Source organism: Staurois parvus, unplaced genomic scaffold (genome assembly GCF_062004578.1).
Source record: "Staurois parvus isolate SC_StPar_1 unplaced genomic scaffold, SC_StPar_1.0 ptg000018l, whole genome shotgun sequence".
In the NCBI taxonomy this organism is placed as follows: Eukaryota; Metazoa; Chordata; class Amphibia; order Anura; family Ranidae; genus Staurois; species Staurois parvus.
The window spans coordinates 24,253,044-24,264,663 of NW_028317814.1; the positions used below are offsets into that span (position 1 = coordinate 24,253,044).

The 11,620-nt window shown below is 43.4% G+C and overlaps 1 pseudogene; it reads left to right on the forward strand.

Moving 5' to 3' along the window:
• Positions 1-11,504: 11,504 nt before the first annotated feature.
• Positions 11,505-11,620, forward strand: LOC149473201 (U2 spliceosomal RNA; annotated as a pseudogene).

The following is an 11,620-nucleotide window of genomic DNA, read 5'->3' on the forward strand; positions in this document are numbered from 1 at the left end:
ATATATTATTATTATACAGGATTTATATAGCGACAACAGTTTGCTCTGCGCTTTACAATATAAAGGGAGACAATACAGCAACGATATAGTTCAATACAAGAGGGTTAGGAGGGCCCTGATCCTGGGAGCTTACAATCTAACAGGGAGGGGCTGGTGGTACAAAAGGTAATAACTGTGGGGGATGGACTGATTGGAGGAATTTATGTGTCACATGAAGTCTAAAAAATACTGAAATAAATGCATTTTCAAAATGGAAGTGTAGCAAAGTTGTTTGTTTTTGAAGCATAAACATAACCGGATTGTGCCCCGATTGAAACGATCAGATGTTGCTTTGAGTTACCCTAGGTTCACATCTTTTGAAAATGCAGCCCACACGGGGACCTCGGTTCCCAGAACGGTTGCGTTTTCCAGTGCGGGCGGCGTGCCATTAGAACTAATGGCACCCGCCCGCAGGTCCGCATTCCTCTGTGCGGGTGGTGCGGTTGCACGGATTTTCGTGCGGCACCACCCGCACAGAGGAATGCGGACCCGCGGGCGGGTGCCATTAGTTCTAATGTCACGCGGCCCGCACTGGAAAACGCAACCGTACTGGGAACCGAGGACCCCGTGTGGGCTGCATTTTCAAAAGAAGTGCAGGGACTTTTTCCCTGTGTGACACGAGGCACGGGAGTCCATTAAAATGAATGGGCTCTTGTGCCCATGCAAAACACGGCGCGCACGATTGCATATATTTGAACCAGGGGTGAAAGGAAAATTTCACCCTCAGCAATGACTTCATTCCCCCCCCCCACTTCCCTGTTACAAAATCCAACATTTAGCCTTAGTTCACACCGCTGCAACTTCAAGTGCGACATGCGATTTACAAATCGCACTTGTATTTCTATAGCAATGTCTAAGGCCTGGTTCACTCCCGTGGTGTGTCCCTCAGCCTGTTTTACCAGTCGTCCTTTATTCCAGGAGGTCGGCATCTTTACTGTGGGCACCCGGTTGTGATAGCCTGCGGCTTCACAGCCGGGTACCCACTGCACATGTGCGAGTAGCGCTGCGCTTCATGAATGGTCCTGTAGTCTTCTGGGACCTGTCATGTGTCCCAAAAAACTACAGGGAAGGAGGGAGGGAGGACACCTTCCACTTCTGATCGCCTAGGCGATTGGACCGGAAGTGGGAGCGGGTACCTGTCAAATTCGGGTACCCGCTCCCCCCTGCCACCCCAAAGGTGCCAATGCTTAATGGGGAGCAGTCCTTAAAGCGGAACTTCCCCTTTTGGGTGGAGCTCCGATTTAATTTAATTACAGGCTGTCCCTGGGTTACGAACAAGACAGGCCTGCCTGTAGGCGGGGACTGCCTGTAGGCCACACCTCTTATGGCAATACATAAATACTTCCAAAGCCTCTACATTTATAGAAGAACAGAATGGGTTAATACTCCCATCTAGACCCCACTTCTTCCCACCCAAACACCCCCCAGACCGGTCAAACAGGACATTATTTTCATCTTACATCATTTCAGCAAGTCCTGATTGCAATGTCTTTTTAGGCTCCATTCACACCTATGCAGTTTGCTTTTTGTCTGTTTTACGTTTTTTTTTACACGTGTTTTTTCCACGTTTTGTTCAGCTTTTTTTTTTTCAAGTTTTGCTAGGCAGAATAAAAATACAAAACGCCACAAAATCGTGGCAAAAACGCAGCAAAAACGCACTACCATGCATTTCAGCAGATTCTCCATTGAACTCTATTGTAGCAAAAACGCTGCTTTTTGCTTTTAAAAAAGTCCCTGACGCTTTCCAAAAACGCAGCAGCTCAGAAAAGCATAGATGTGAACATGTTCCATAGAGAACTATGTTAAACGGACTGTAGCGCATTTCTGCAAAAAGCACAAAAAAAAAACGTATTGGTGTGAATGGAGCCTAAAATGTATTTTTGCCTTGATTTAAAATGCTCCATTTCATTGAATCTGTGAATTTATTCCATTAGCCATCATATCAAAGCCAGTTTTAGTTCCAATGGAACCAAAGATTTTTTTTTCCCCCCCTATTGTCCTAAATTCCGTCTACATTATCCAGTACTAATAAATCTAGATACATACATGTTGCCAGTGGTAGAAGAAGAAAAAGAAGTGATAATACTGTGGAAATCATTTTCTCAGAGTCTTAAAGGTATTCCTAAGAACTCAAATTGCTGAGAAATTGAACTCGCTTCCTGCTCCTAGCTCTCCCTGTAGTAGAATGACTTGTCTGCTGTGCACTGTGATGTCAATGTGGGCGGGGCTTGGAGCTCACAATGGGCGGGGCTTAGAACTCACAGTGGGCGGGGCTTAGCACTCACTGTGCAGAACAGTTGAGCTATTTTTAGAAACAACTTGACATTTGAATAACACGGTGGGGGAGGGGGGGGGGAGGAGCTGGGACTGAAACAAATGAAAGCTCTCAATACAATGGCTACCTGGCTGGATATATACTTCATGGGGTTTTATATTAATATCAACATATTTTTCCCAAATATCTTTTGCTTAGCCTATAAATTGGTAACATTTTAAAATTGAAATTTTAAAGTCTAAAAATCAGCCAGTTGTAATTTTCCCAAATACACTGCATTATGTACTGTAAATTCCAACCTTGCGTTTTACTTGATCGCCTATTCTCATTGATATACCTAAACTTACAGTATATCAAGATCTTTTTTGTGATTACAATATTCGGTCCGGATGCCCTTTAACCTCCCTAGCGGTCTGATTATGTCAGTATTTCTGTGCTCAAAGCGATACATTTTTTTGCATGGAAATATGTTGTTTTTTTTTTGTAGGCCTGTAATTCTTAGGAATAACTCACTGAAATGTAGTAAACATCCCGGGTATGATAAAATTTGAAACGAAATCATAAATTATAATATAATAAATAATCATAAAAAAATAATAATAATAAATTTAATTCAAAAATATAATCAAACCAAAAACACTGAAATTTGAAATATAGCGCCAAGTTCGCACATCACTGAGCAAAGTCGCAAAATCGTTTTCAGTGTCTGATGACAAATTTCCCCCACGAATCATTATCACTCAATTCTGCAAGTGGTTCTGATTTACTATCGCTGTTCTCTAGCTGATCTAAAACCGCTTTTGACCTAAAGGGACGCTTTTTGGACACCATGGACATTTCTCAGTTTCCAGGCAGAAAGAACAGTAAAAATGCAGGCAGGGCCCAGGACAAAGCACTCGGGACAAAATGTATGTGAAATGGTTTGATACAGGAATGTTATACTATGTGATTTTAGTGTATTGAGTGAATGTCGCTTTTAAAATATTTTAATTTCCCGCCGTTTTGTCCCCGTACGTCCCGACGATCGCAGGGGACGGAACCCAGAAGACAGATCCCGGCATCGGCTGGAGGACATTGCTGGGGACACTGCAGGAGGGACATCGCGGGAGCGCAGGATAAGGTAAGTGAAACAGGGATCCCGGAGCAACGCTGCAGGGTATTCCCGAGTGTAGCTCGGGGTTACCGCTTTTGGTGCTGTTGTGAGGAATGATTGACAGATTGTCATAACAGAAACACAGTACACTCCATTGAACATGATTTCCTATGGGACATGTTCACACCTGTGCGTTTTCACCCTTTGCGTTTTTTGGAAAAGCTCAGGGACTTTTTAGAACGCAAATAGTTATAGACTTCAATGGAAAAGCTGCAGAAAAGCATGTTTTGCATTTTTGCCACATTTGTGATGCGTTTTTTTATGCGCTTTGTGTTTTAAATCTGCCTAGCAACAAGAAAAAAAAAAAACAAAACGCATCCATAACGCAAGTGCAAAAACACAATGCAGAAACTGCTCAAACGCAACCTTTATGATGTGCTAGTATGCGATGCAAACTAGCACTTTATGCCTTTACCTTGCAGGGGACTTTTTTTTTTCTTTCTTGCGGTTTACTACCGCTTTAAAGTGGTTGTAAACCTCAGGCATGAAATATGAACAAAGCATATCCCTCTATAGTGTGTACCAGGGGTGGACTGACCATTTGGAAACTCAGGCACTGCCCGAGGGCCCGGGGTCAGTAGGGGGCCCCATGAGATGCCCCTGGTACCTTTTTCATAGGCTTATTTGAGTTTGGGCAAGGACACAGGGGCCCCATGATCCCCTATTGCCCGGGGGCCCCATGAGTTGTCAGTCCGCCCCTGGTGTGTACTTGTCTCAATTAAGAGCACACGGGTTTATTTACTAAAAAGCTGGAGAGTGCAAAATCAGGCTCACTTCAGCATAGAAACCAATCAGCTTCCAGGTTTTATTGCCAAAACTGAACAAGCTGAGTTTAGAAGATGATTGCCTTCTATGCAGAAGTCAGCCTGAGTTCGCACTCTCCAGCTTTTTGGTAAATAAACCCCAGTGTGTTATTTCTGTCTGCTTCTTCATCCCTCTGCTCAGGGGCGGACTGACAACTCATGGGGCCCCTGGGCAATAAGGGATCATGGGGCCCCTGTGTCCTTGCCCAAACTCAAAAAAGCCTATGAAAAAGGTACCAGGGGCATCTTATGGGGCCCCCTACTGACCCCGGGCCCTCGAGTTTTCAAATGGTCAGTCCATCCCTGCCTCTGCTATCAGCAAGAATCACTTCTGACAGGTTTTCCTGACACCAAGAGAAACATGATGACAGGGGAGGGACCTCCTGCTGATTGACAGCCTCAGCTCTGTTCCTGTGAGTTGTGTGGAAAGGGGAGGGTGTCTCTTCCCTCCAATCAGCTCTCAGAGCTCTCCTCATTGAGCTCTGCAGAGTGTGATTTCAGCTCTCCAACCCTTTTTTTGACTGCTCAGACAAGTTTTATCAATTTTAATTGGATGTTGAGAAGAGAATACTGGAGATAAACAGGTACAACCTATGTAGGAGGATTTGTTTCATATCTGTGCATCGCCTAAGGCCAGTTACTTCACTGGGTATATGGAAGGGTTTATTACAACCACTTTAAATGCCAATGTCACCTAAAACTCTGTACCTGACAACCTAAAGTGGGACTCTGGGTAAAATCAGAAATGACATATATGGTATAGTCTGAAACTAGCATTAAAGGCTAAGTCCACCTTTTTTACCATGTTATATGTTACATCCATATCAAGTCTTCATGCACACGGGACGTTTTTACAGCGGCTGTTTTTGGCTTTTGGCATTATTTCTACAGTCAGTAAACCCCCCAGCATGTTATCCTATGTGTCCATACACACAGACTGTAATCAGCGTTTTTTGGCTGGAAATAAACCCAGAACTAGTGGGTTTCTAAACGAGTTTTTTAGCTGTAAAAACGCTCTAACACTGAAAAACACAGCAAACCAGCATTTTTTGACTTGTTTTAAAAAAAAATTAAAAAAATTTTTTTGCTCAAAAAAATTGCTAAAAAATGCAAACGCAAACAAAGCAGCAAAATGTCACTAAACACTAATTCAAAAACGCTAAAAAATTCCATTTTTTAACGTGACTTTACACGTTTACCCGTGTGCATGGAGCCTTAGGGCTCATGTACGCTGACGTTCAGGAGCTATTCAGCGTTTTTTTTCAGCAGCCCCTGAACTCTCCCTAATGTTTTCCTATGTGTCCATGTACACATCTTCGTTTACAGTAGTTTACAGGCAGTTGAGTTTACAGTCGTTTTTTTGAACGCATCAAACTTGCATCAGGAGTAGATTTTATCGGCGTTTCAAACGCCAAATGCTTTTAAACGTGGTTAACCGCATTTATAAGCGTTTGCATTTAGAAGCGTTTTTTAACTTCCATGTCCAGATGCTGTCCAGAGCCTTTTTTCATAATCAGAAATGCATTCAAAGTGTTTTCCATGTATTCAAATGGACCCGCTACACCAGCGCAGTCAGTTCCAGGTTTCGCGTGAAGGAAAAAATGGTAGAACGTGCCGCATTATGCTCATGATGGGATCCATAGTGAATACAGCCAGAAAACACAAGTCATCTCAACACATACTGCTCTCTCTGCTTCTGCTCTTGGGCTGGTTGCAGGTGCAGGAATCGCATCTGTTCCCACACCTGCAATCATCTGAAGCCGCATCGCATTTCTCTAGTGAGACGCGGGGGGGGAGACACATTCAGAATGAATGGCATCCCCGTGAATCTCATCCCGCAACGCAATCAAACAGACAATGCGATTTCCTTGCGGATGCTTTTTGGAACAGCTGCATACACCTTTTCCTTGCGTGAAACGCGCACAGCAGGCCATTCAATGGAATGAATAGGCTACCGTGCCCACACAAAATCATCAGCCGCATTGCCCGCACTAGTGTGAACCGGGCCTTCAAGCCTTCAAAGGGTAACTAAACTTTCTCAATCAACACGAACAATTTTCAATATCTATTTAATAATGTTGCTAGCATTAATAAACAGATAGGCGGGTATATTATATTTATCTGGTTTTGAACCTTTTTTTTACATTTCTTCAGTTGCTTTCCGGTATAGACTAAAATGATGTAATACATCTCAGTCTTCCTAGGTATTTTTTTTTATTCACCTGGAGGAGGGGCTTTCTCAGATGAGCACCCCCTGGTACCTGCATGCCTGAGCTAAGGGCAGATTGATTCCAGGAAGTAAACGCCACATGAATCACCTGCCCTTACTCAAGATGGCCGTTGCTAGAAATGCTAGGGGGTTTTTCAAAGTGATTTCTGAACAAAATGAAGCATGGAGACACGGAGGGATGGATGAATTTGCTTTGAATATAAAAAATGAATTAAACAGCAGTTTTCAGTTTGTGGTGCTCAGATACAGCTTAGTTCAGCTTTAACCTCATCCTAGGCTGTTCATAGTGATGTGTGATTAGAAAACATAGAAACATAGAAAAGTGATGGCAGAAAAAGACCTAGTGGTCCATAGGGTCTGCCCATGTTTTTGTTTGTTTTTTTGGGAGGGGGTGTTTGTTTGGGGTTTTTTGGTCTGAGTATAGATCTATGTTTGTCCCAAGCATGTTTGAAGCTTTTTACTGTTGACTGGCTCACTACCTCTGCTGTAAGTCTATTCCAGGCATCCACTACTCTTTCAGTACAATAGTACTTTCTGAGATTAGTTTTGAACTTTCCTCCAGTTAGTTTAAGGTCATGTTCCCGTGTTCTTGATTTTGGTTTCATGTTGAAAATCCTGCCCTCCTGCACCTAATTTACCCCCTTGATGTATTTAAAAGTTTCAATCATGTCTCCCCTTTCCCTTCTTTCCTTCAGACTGGACATGTTAAAGCGGAGCTCCACCCAAAAGGGGAAGTTCCACTTTAAGCCTTTGTCCCCCGCTTTCCATTAAGGATTGGTACCTTTGGGGAGCGGGGGGGAGCTGGTACGCGAATTTGACAGGTACCCAATCCCACTTCCGCTGCAATCACCTAGACGATCAAAAGCGGAAGTTGTCCTCCCCCCCCCTCCCTCCCCGTAGTCTTCTGGGACACGTGACAGGTCCCAGAAGACTACGGGGCCATTCACTTCCTCCTGCTGGTGACCCTTCTAGTGATGCATCCTAGAATTCTATTCTGCGGCTGCGCAGTCTGAGGGAGGTGCTGCAAGGATCAACATCAGCTCGGCGCTGCGGAGTGGCGGACCAATGGATTGTGCAACTCCTGCGGGAGCTGATTACATTCACAGAGCGGTCATCCCTAAATGTGAATCCTGAGTGTGAACCATGAGGCAGTTGAGGACACATGACCAGATCTGACCAGACCTATGTGAGGACATCTGATGTTTCTGTTATAAATGCGCATAAAGATTGCGTATCTGGTGAGTGCGCAATCTATACCCTATTTTCTCACCTCATCCACGATTTTAGTCATTGGACGTCTGAAGATCATCTGAGATCTCACTCACATTGTCACCTTGGACTTATCTTTATTTGATATAGTGCATCTTTTTCACGATACCAGCCACATAATTTAGTGGCACATATACTTGCACAGTGTCACTTTATTGTATGTATTTATATATTCATTTATTTATCATCTTTTTGAATTTCTATTAGCGCAGCACCCCCCCCCCTTATTTCTGTTCATCTGAAGGTCTTATATGGTGCCTTTGGTGCATAGCCGCTGTTATAATATATTATCTTAGCACTTACTTATTTATATATTTTTAGTGACTCGTTCTCTATGGTTTCTAGTTGCCTCCCAGTTCAGCTTATTAAAGTTTTTTTTTTTTTTTTATGTACCATAAATTCCCTTTTATCTGTACATTTGACACCTATTTTCTTCTTACAATCAGTAACTATAAGCTCTTAGACTCAATCAGTGCTCTAGATTGAAAAACTGAAATAGTGCATGACATAAATATTGTCTTCAGGAGCGGGATTGTCCGTGATGATGTGGTATTCACTAAACCAGCAGCAGGATGTCTGTATACAACCACTTGCCACCCGCTAACAGTAAATGTACTACTAGCAGGTGGTCCAGCCAGGCCAGGCAACATACTGAGACATTGCTGGGCACATGTGCACTAGAGCACCCTCTGGGATACACAGCAGCAGTCCCATGACTGCTGTGTCCAGTGTAGACAGCGGATCATGGAGCTCAGTACCATGTGATCACTATGATTGGTCATAGTATATCTAAAGCCAAAGCTTTTTTTCAGTTTGGACTTGAGTAGGGAATAGTCCAAATCCCTATCTGTGTTCCCTTGATCAGATTTCTTTTTTGTCTGCTTTCGGTCAGACTGAGAAATGAAGGAGCAGTATTAGGAGCTGATGAGACTATTGCATTACTAATGCAGGCCAAAGAAGGTTCGTTTATCGGTTGCTTTTTCGTCCGAAAGAATAATCAGACGATTTTCTTATTGTTGGTGGGGCAATGGCATCGGCCGATTTTTGTGGTTCCTCCTCATTTAATTTATCGGTCATGCTGGAAAATTAGTGAAAAACGGACGATTTTCTAAATCATTGGTGGCAACATTGGGTTACGGAACAAACGATGTTTTGTTTTTCTGACGAAAAATCGGCTGATAAACAAACCGTCTCTGGCCTGCATAAGTCCTCATGCACACTGGACGTTTTTACAGCGGCTGTTTTTGGCTTTTGACATTTTTTTCTACAGCCAGTAATCCCCCAGCATGTTATCCTATGTGTCCATACACACATAGACTGGAATCAACATTTTTTGGCTCAAAAAAAAAACAAAACTATGGTTTCTAGAGGCGTTTTTTAGCTGTAAGGCTCCATGCACACGGGGCATTTTAATAACGCTGGTAACAACTGTGTAAAGTCACCTTAAAAATGTGAGGTTTTCAGTGGTTTTTAGCATTTTTACATCAGCATTTAGCAGCATTTTGCTGCGTTTTTTTGCGTTTGCTGTTTTTAGCATCTTTTTAACCCCAAAAATGTCCCCAAAAATGCCAGTTTGCCACGTTTTTTATCGTTAGAGCGTTTTGAGTCCTTATGCACACTGGACATTTTTTGAATTTGCGTTTTTTAGCGTTTTTGTTTTACCCGCCCCCCAAAAAAATATTTTTTGGGGTCAAAAAAGTCCAAAAATGCCGGTTTGCCACGATTTACCGCAATTTGCAGTGTTAGAGCGGTTTTACAGCTAAAGAACTCCTCTAGAAACCCACTAGTCCTTGTTTTTTTATCCAGCCAAAAAATGTCCCAGCCAAAAAACATTGATTACAGCCTATGTGTGCATGGACACATAGGATAACATGCTGCAGGGTTTTCTGGCTGTAAAAAAAAATGTCAAAAGCCAAAAACAGCTGCTGTAAAAATTTAAAAAGTGTGTGCATGAGGACTCAAAACACTCTAACGATGAAAAACGAGGCAAAACATGGTAAAACTTGGCAAACTGGCGTTTTTGGACATTTTTTGAGTTTAAAAAACGCAAACACAAAAAACGCAGAAAAATGCTGCTAAACATTAATGCAAAAACGCTAAAAAACCCGGAAAAACTCATGTTTTTAACGTGAATTTACACAGCTATCGTTACCAGTGTTATTAAAACGCCCCGTGTGCACGGAGCCTAAAAGCTTAGAAGAACAGAGTGATGACTTGACTAGTGTGCTCCCTAATTGTCCATTCACAAGCAATGATAGTTCTGATTAGACCAATCTGCATTGCTTATCTATGGTATAGTCTGCAGAGAGGTCCAGCACTTGACTGGGCTGTCCTGCAAGGGTACCTGGATTACAAGACCCGCCCAACATAATTACAGATCCTCTGGCAGATGAGAAGGCTCATATGTACTGTATGTATTTAACCCCTTGGCGCTGGCGCCTCCCGGCCCTTTAAGGGTTTCAGAAGGCGGGAGGCGAGGCGGGGTTTTAGGGTCATATGACCGCCGTGATCCACCGTCATGGTGGTCACATGATCGGGAAAGGTCCCAATCGAAAGAGGAGATCGGGACCTTTCCGTGAGTACCGGACATGTGTGCTGGGGGCCCGCAGGGCGCAGACACAGTTTAACCTCTTAGGCCCAGACACCGGGAGACCGCACATTTGTGTCTTTGGTTTAGCTATAAGGCCTTGTACAAACAAATGCCAAAAAATAATTGTTACGTGTTCCTGCTGTCATGTTGACTGCTCCCTGACATAAGGGGGGAGATTTATTAAAACTGGATCATTCAGAATCTGGTGCGTCTGCGCATGGTAGCCAATCAGCTTCCAACTTCAGTTTGTTCAGTTAAGCTATGGCAATAAAACCTGGAAACTGATTGGTTTCTAAGCAGAGTTACACCAGATTTTGCACTCTCCGGTTTTAGTAAATAACCCCCAAGCTATATTACCTTAGTATGAGCTGCTTCCAGTAGGTGCTGATTACAGTTCATATCAATCTTCATGTATAAAAGTGCTAGATCTCTAGACTTACAGTTCTCCAGGCTGCTGCAGGTTCATGCACACTAATATCAGATGCAAATGACATTAATTAATCCTTCAAGCGTATATAAATGCAGGAGTAGAAAAGGTAATCCTTAGATGTGGTGGCTGCATTGGGGTTTTTTTTTCACTTTTATTTTGCTTTATTTTAACCACCTCCCGCCCACCACATAAGGAAATGAACGGATTCTCTCGTTCTGGGAGGACAGCATATGACATCCTCCCCTCTAGCTGTACACGCATGCCCCGCACGGCGCGGCGATCGGTGGTGCGCTGTGTCCCTGGGACACAACGGATTACCGATCACAGTAAAGAGGCGATGATGTAGGCTCTATCATGTGATCAACTGTGTCCAATGACAGCTGATCGCATGTAAATAGGAAATGCCAGTTATCGGCAGTCCTCTCCTCACTCTGACAGCGTGTGAGGAGAGGCGGTAATTGGCATTCCTCAGAGGGGACATGTACACTGATCATCAGGGCACTGATTATCAGTGCCCTGATGATCAGTGTAGCCTTATCAATACCACCTGTCAGTGCCCATCATTGCCACCTGTAAGTGTCCATCATTGCCACATACTAGTGCCCATCAGTGCCGCCTAACAGTTCCAATCTGTGCCACCTAACAGTGCCTGTCAGTGACGTCTATCAGTGCCATATATGTCATATATGTCATAATCATGACAGTGATAGTCATAATCGCTTCTCGGTCTTTTGGCTAAGATCAAGTGTAGTATCTGTTCTTATCAGTGTCCAGTGGGGGTGCTCCCGGCCATTCTAGCTTTGCGGGGATGGCTGTTGTATAGTACCCTCA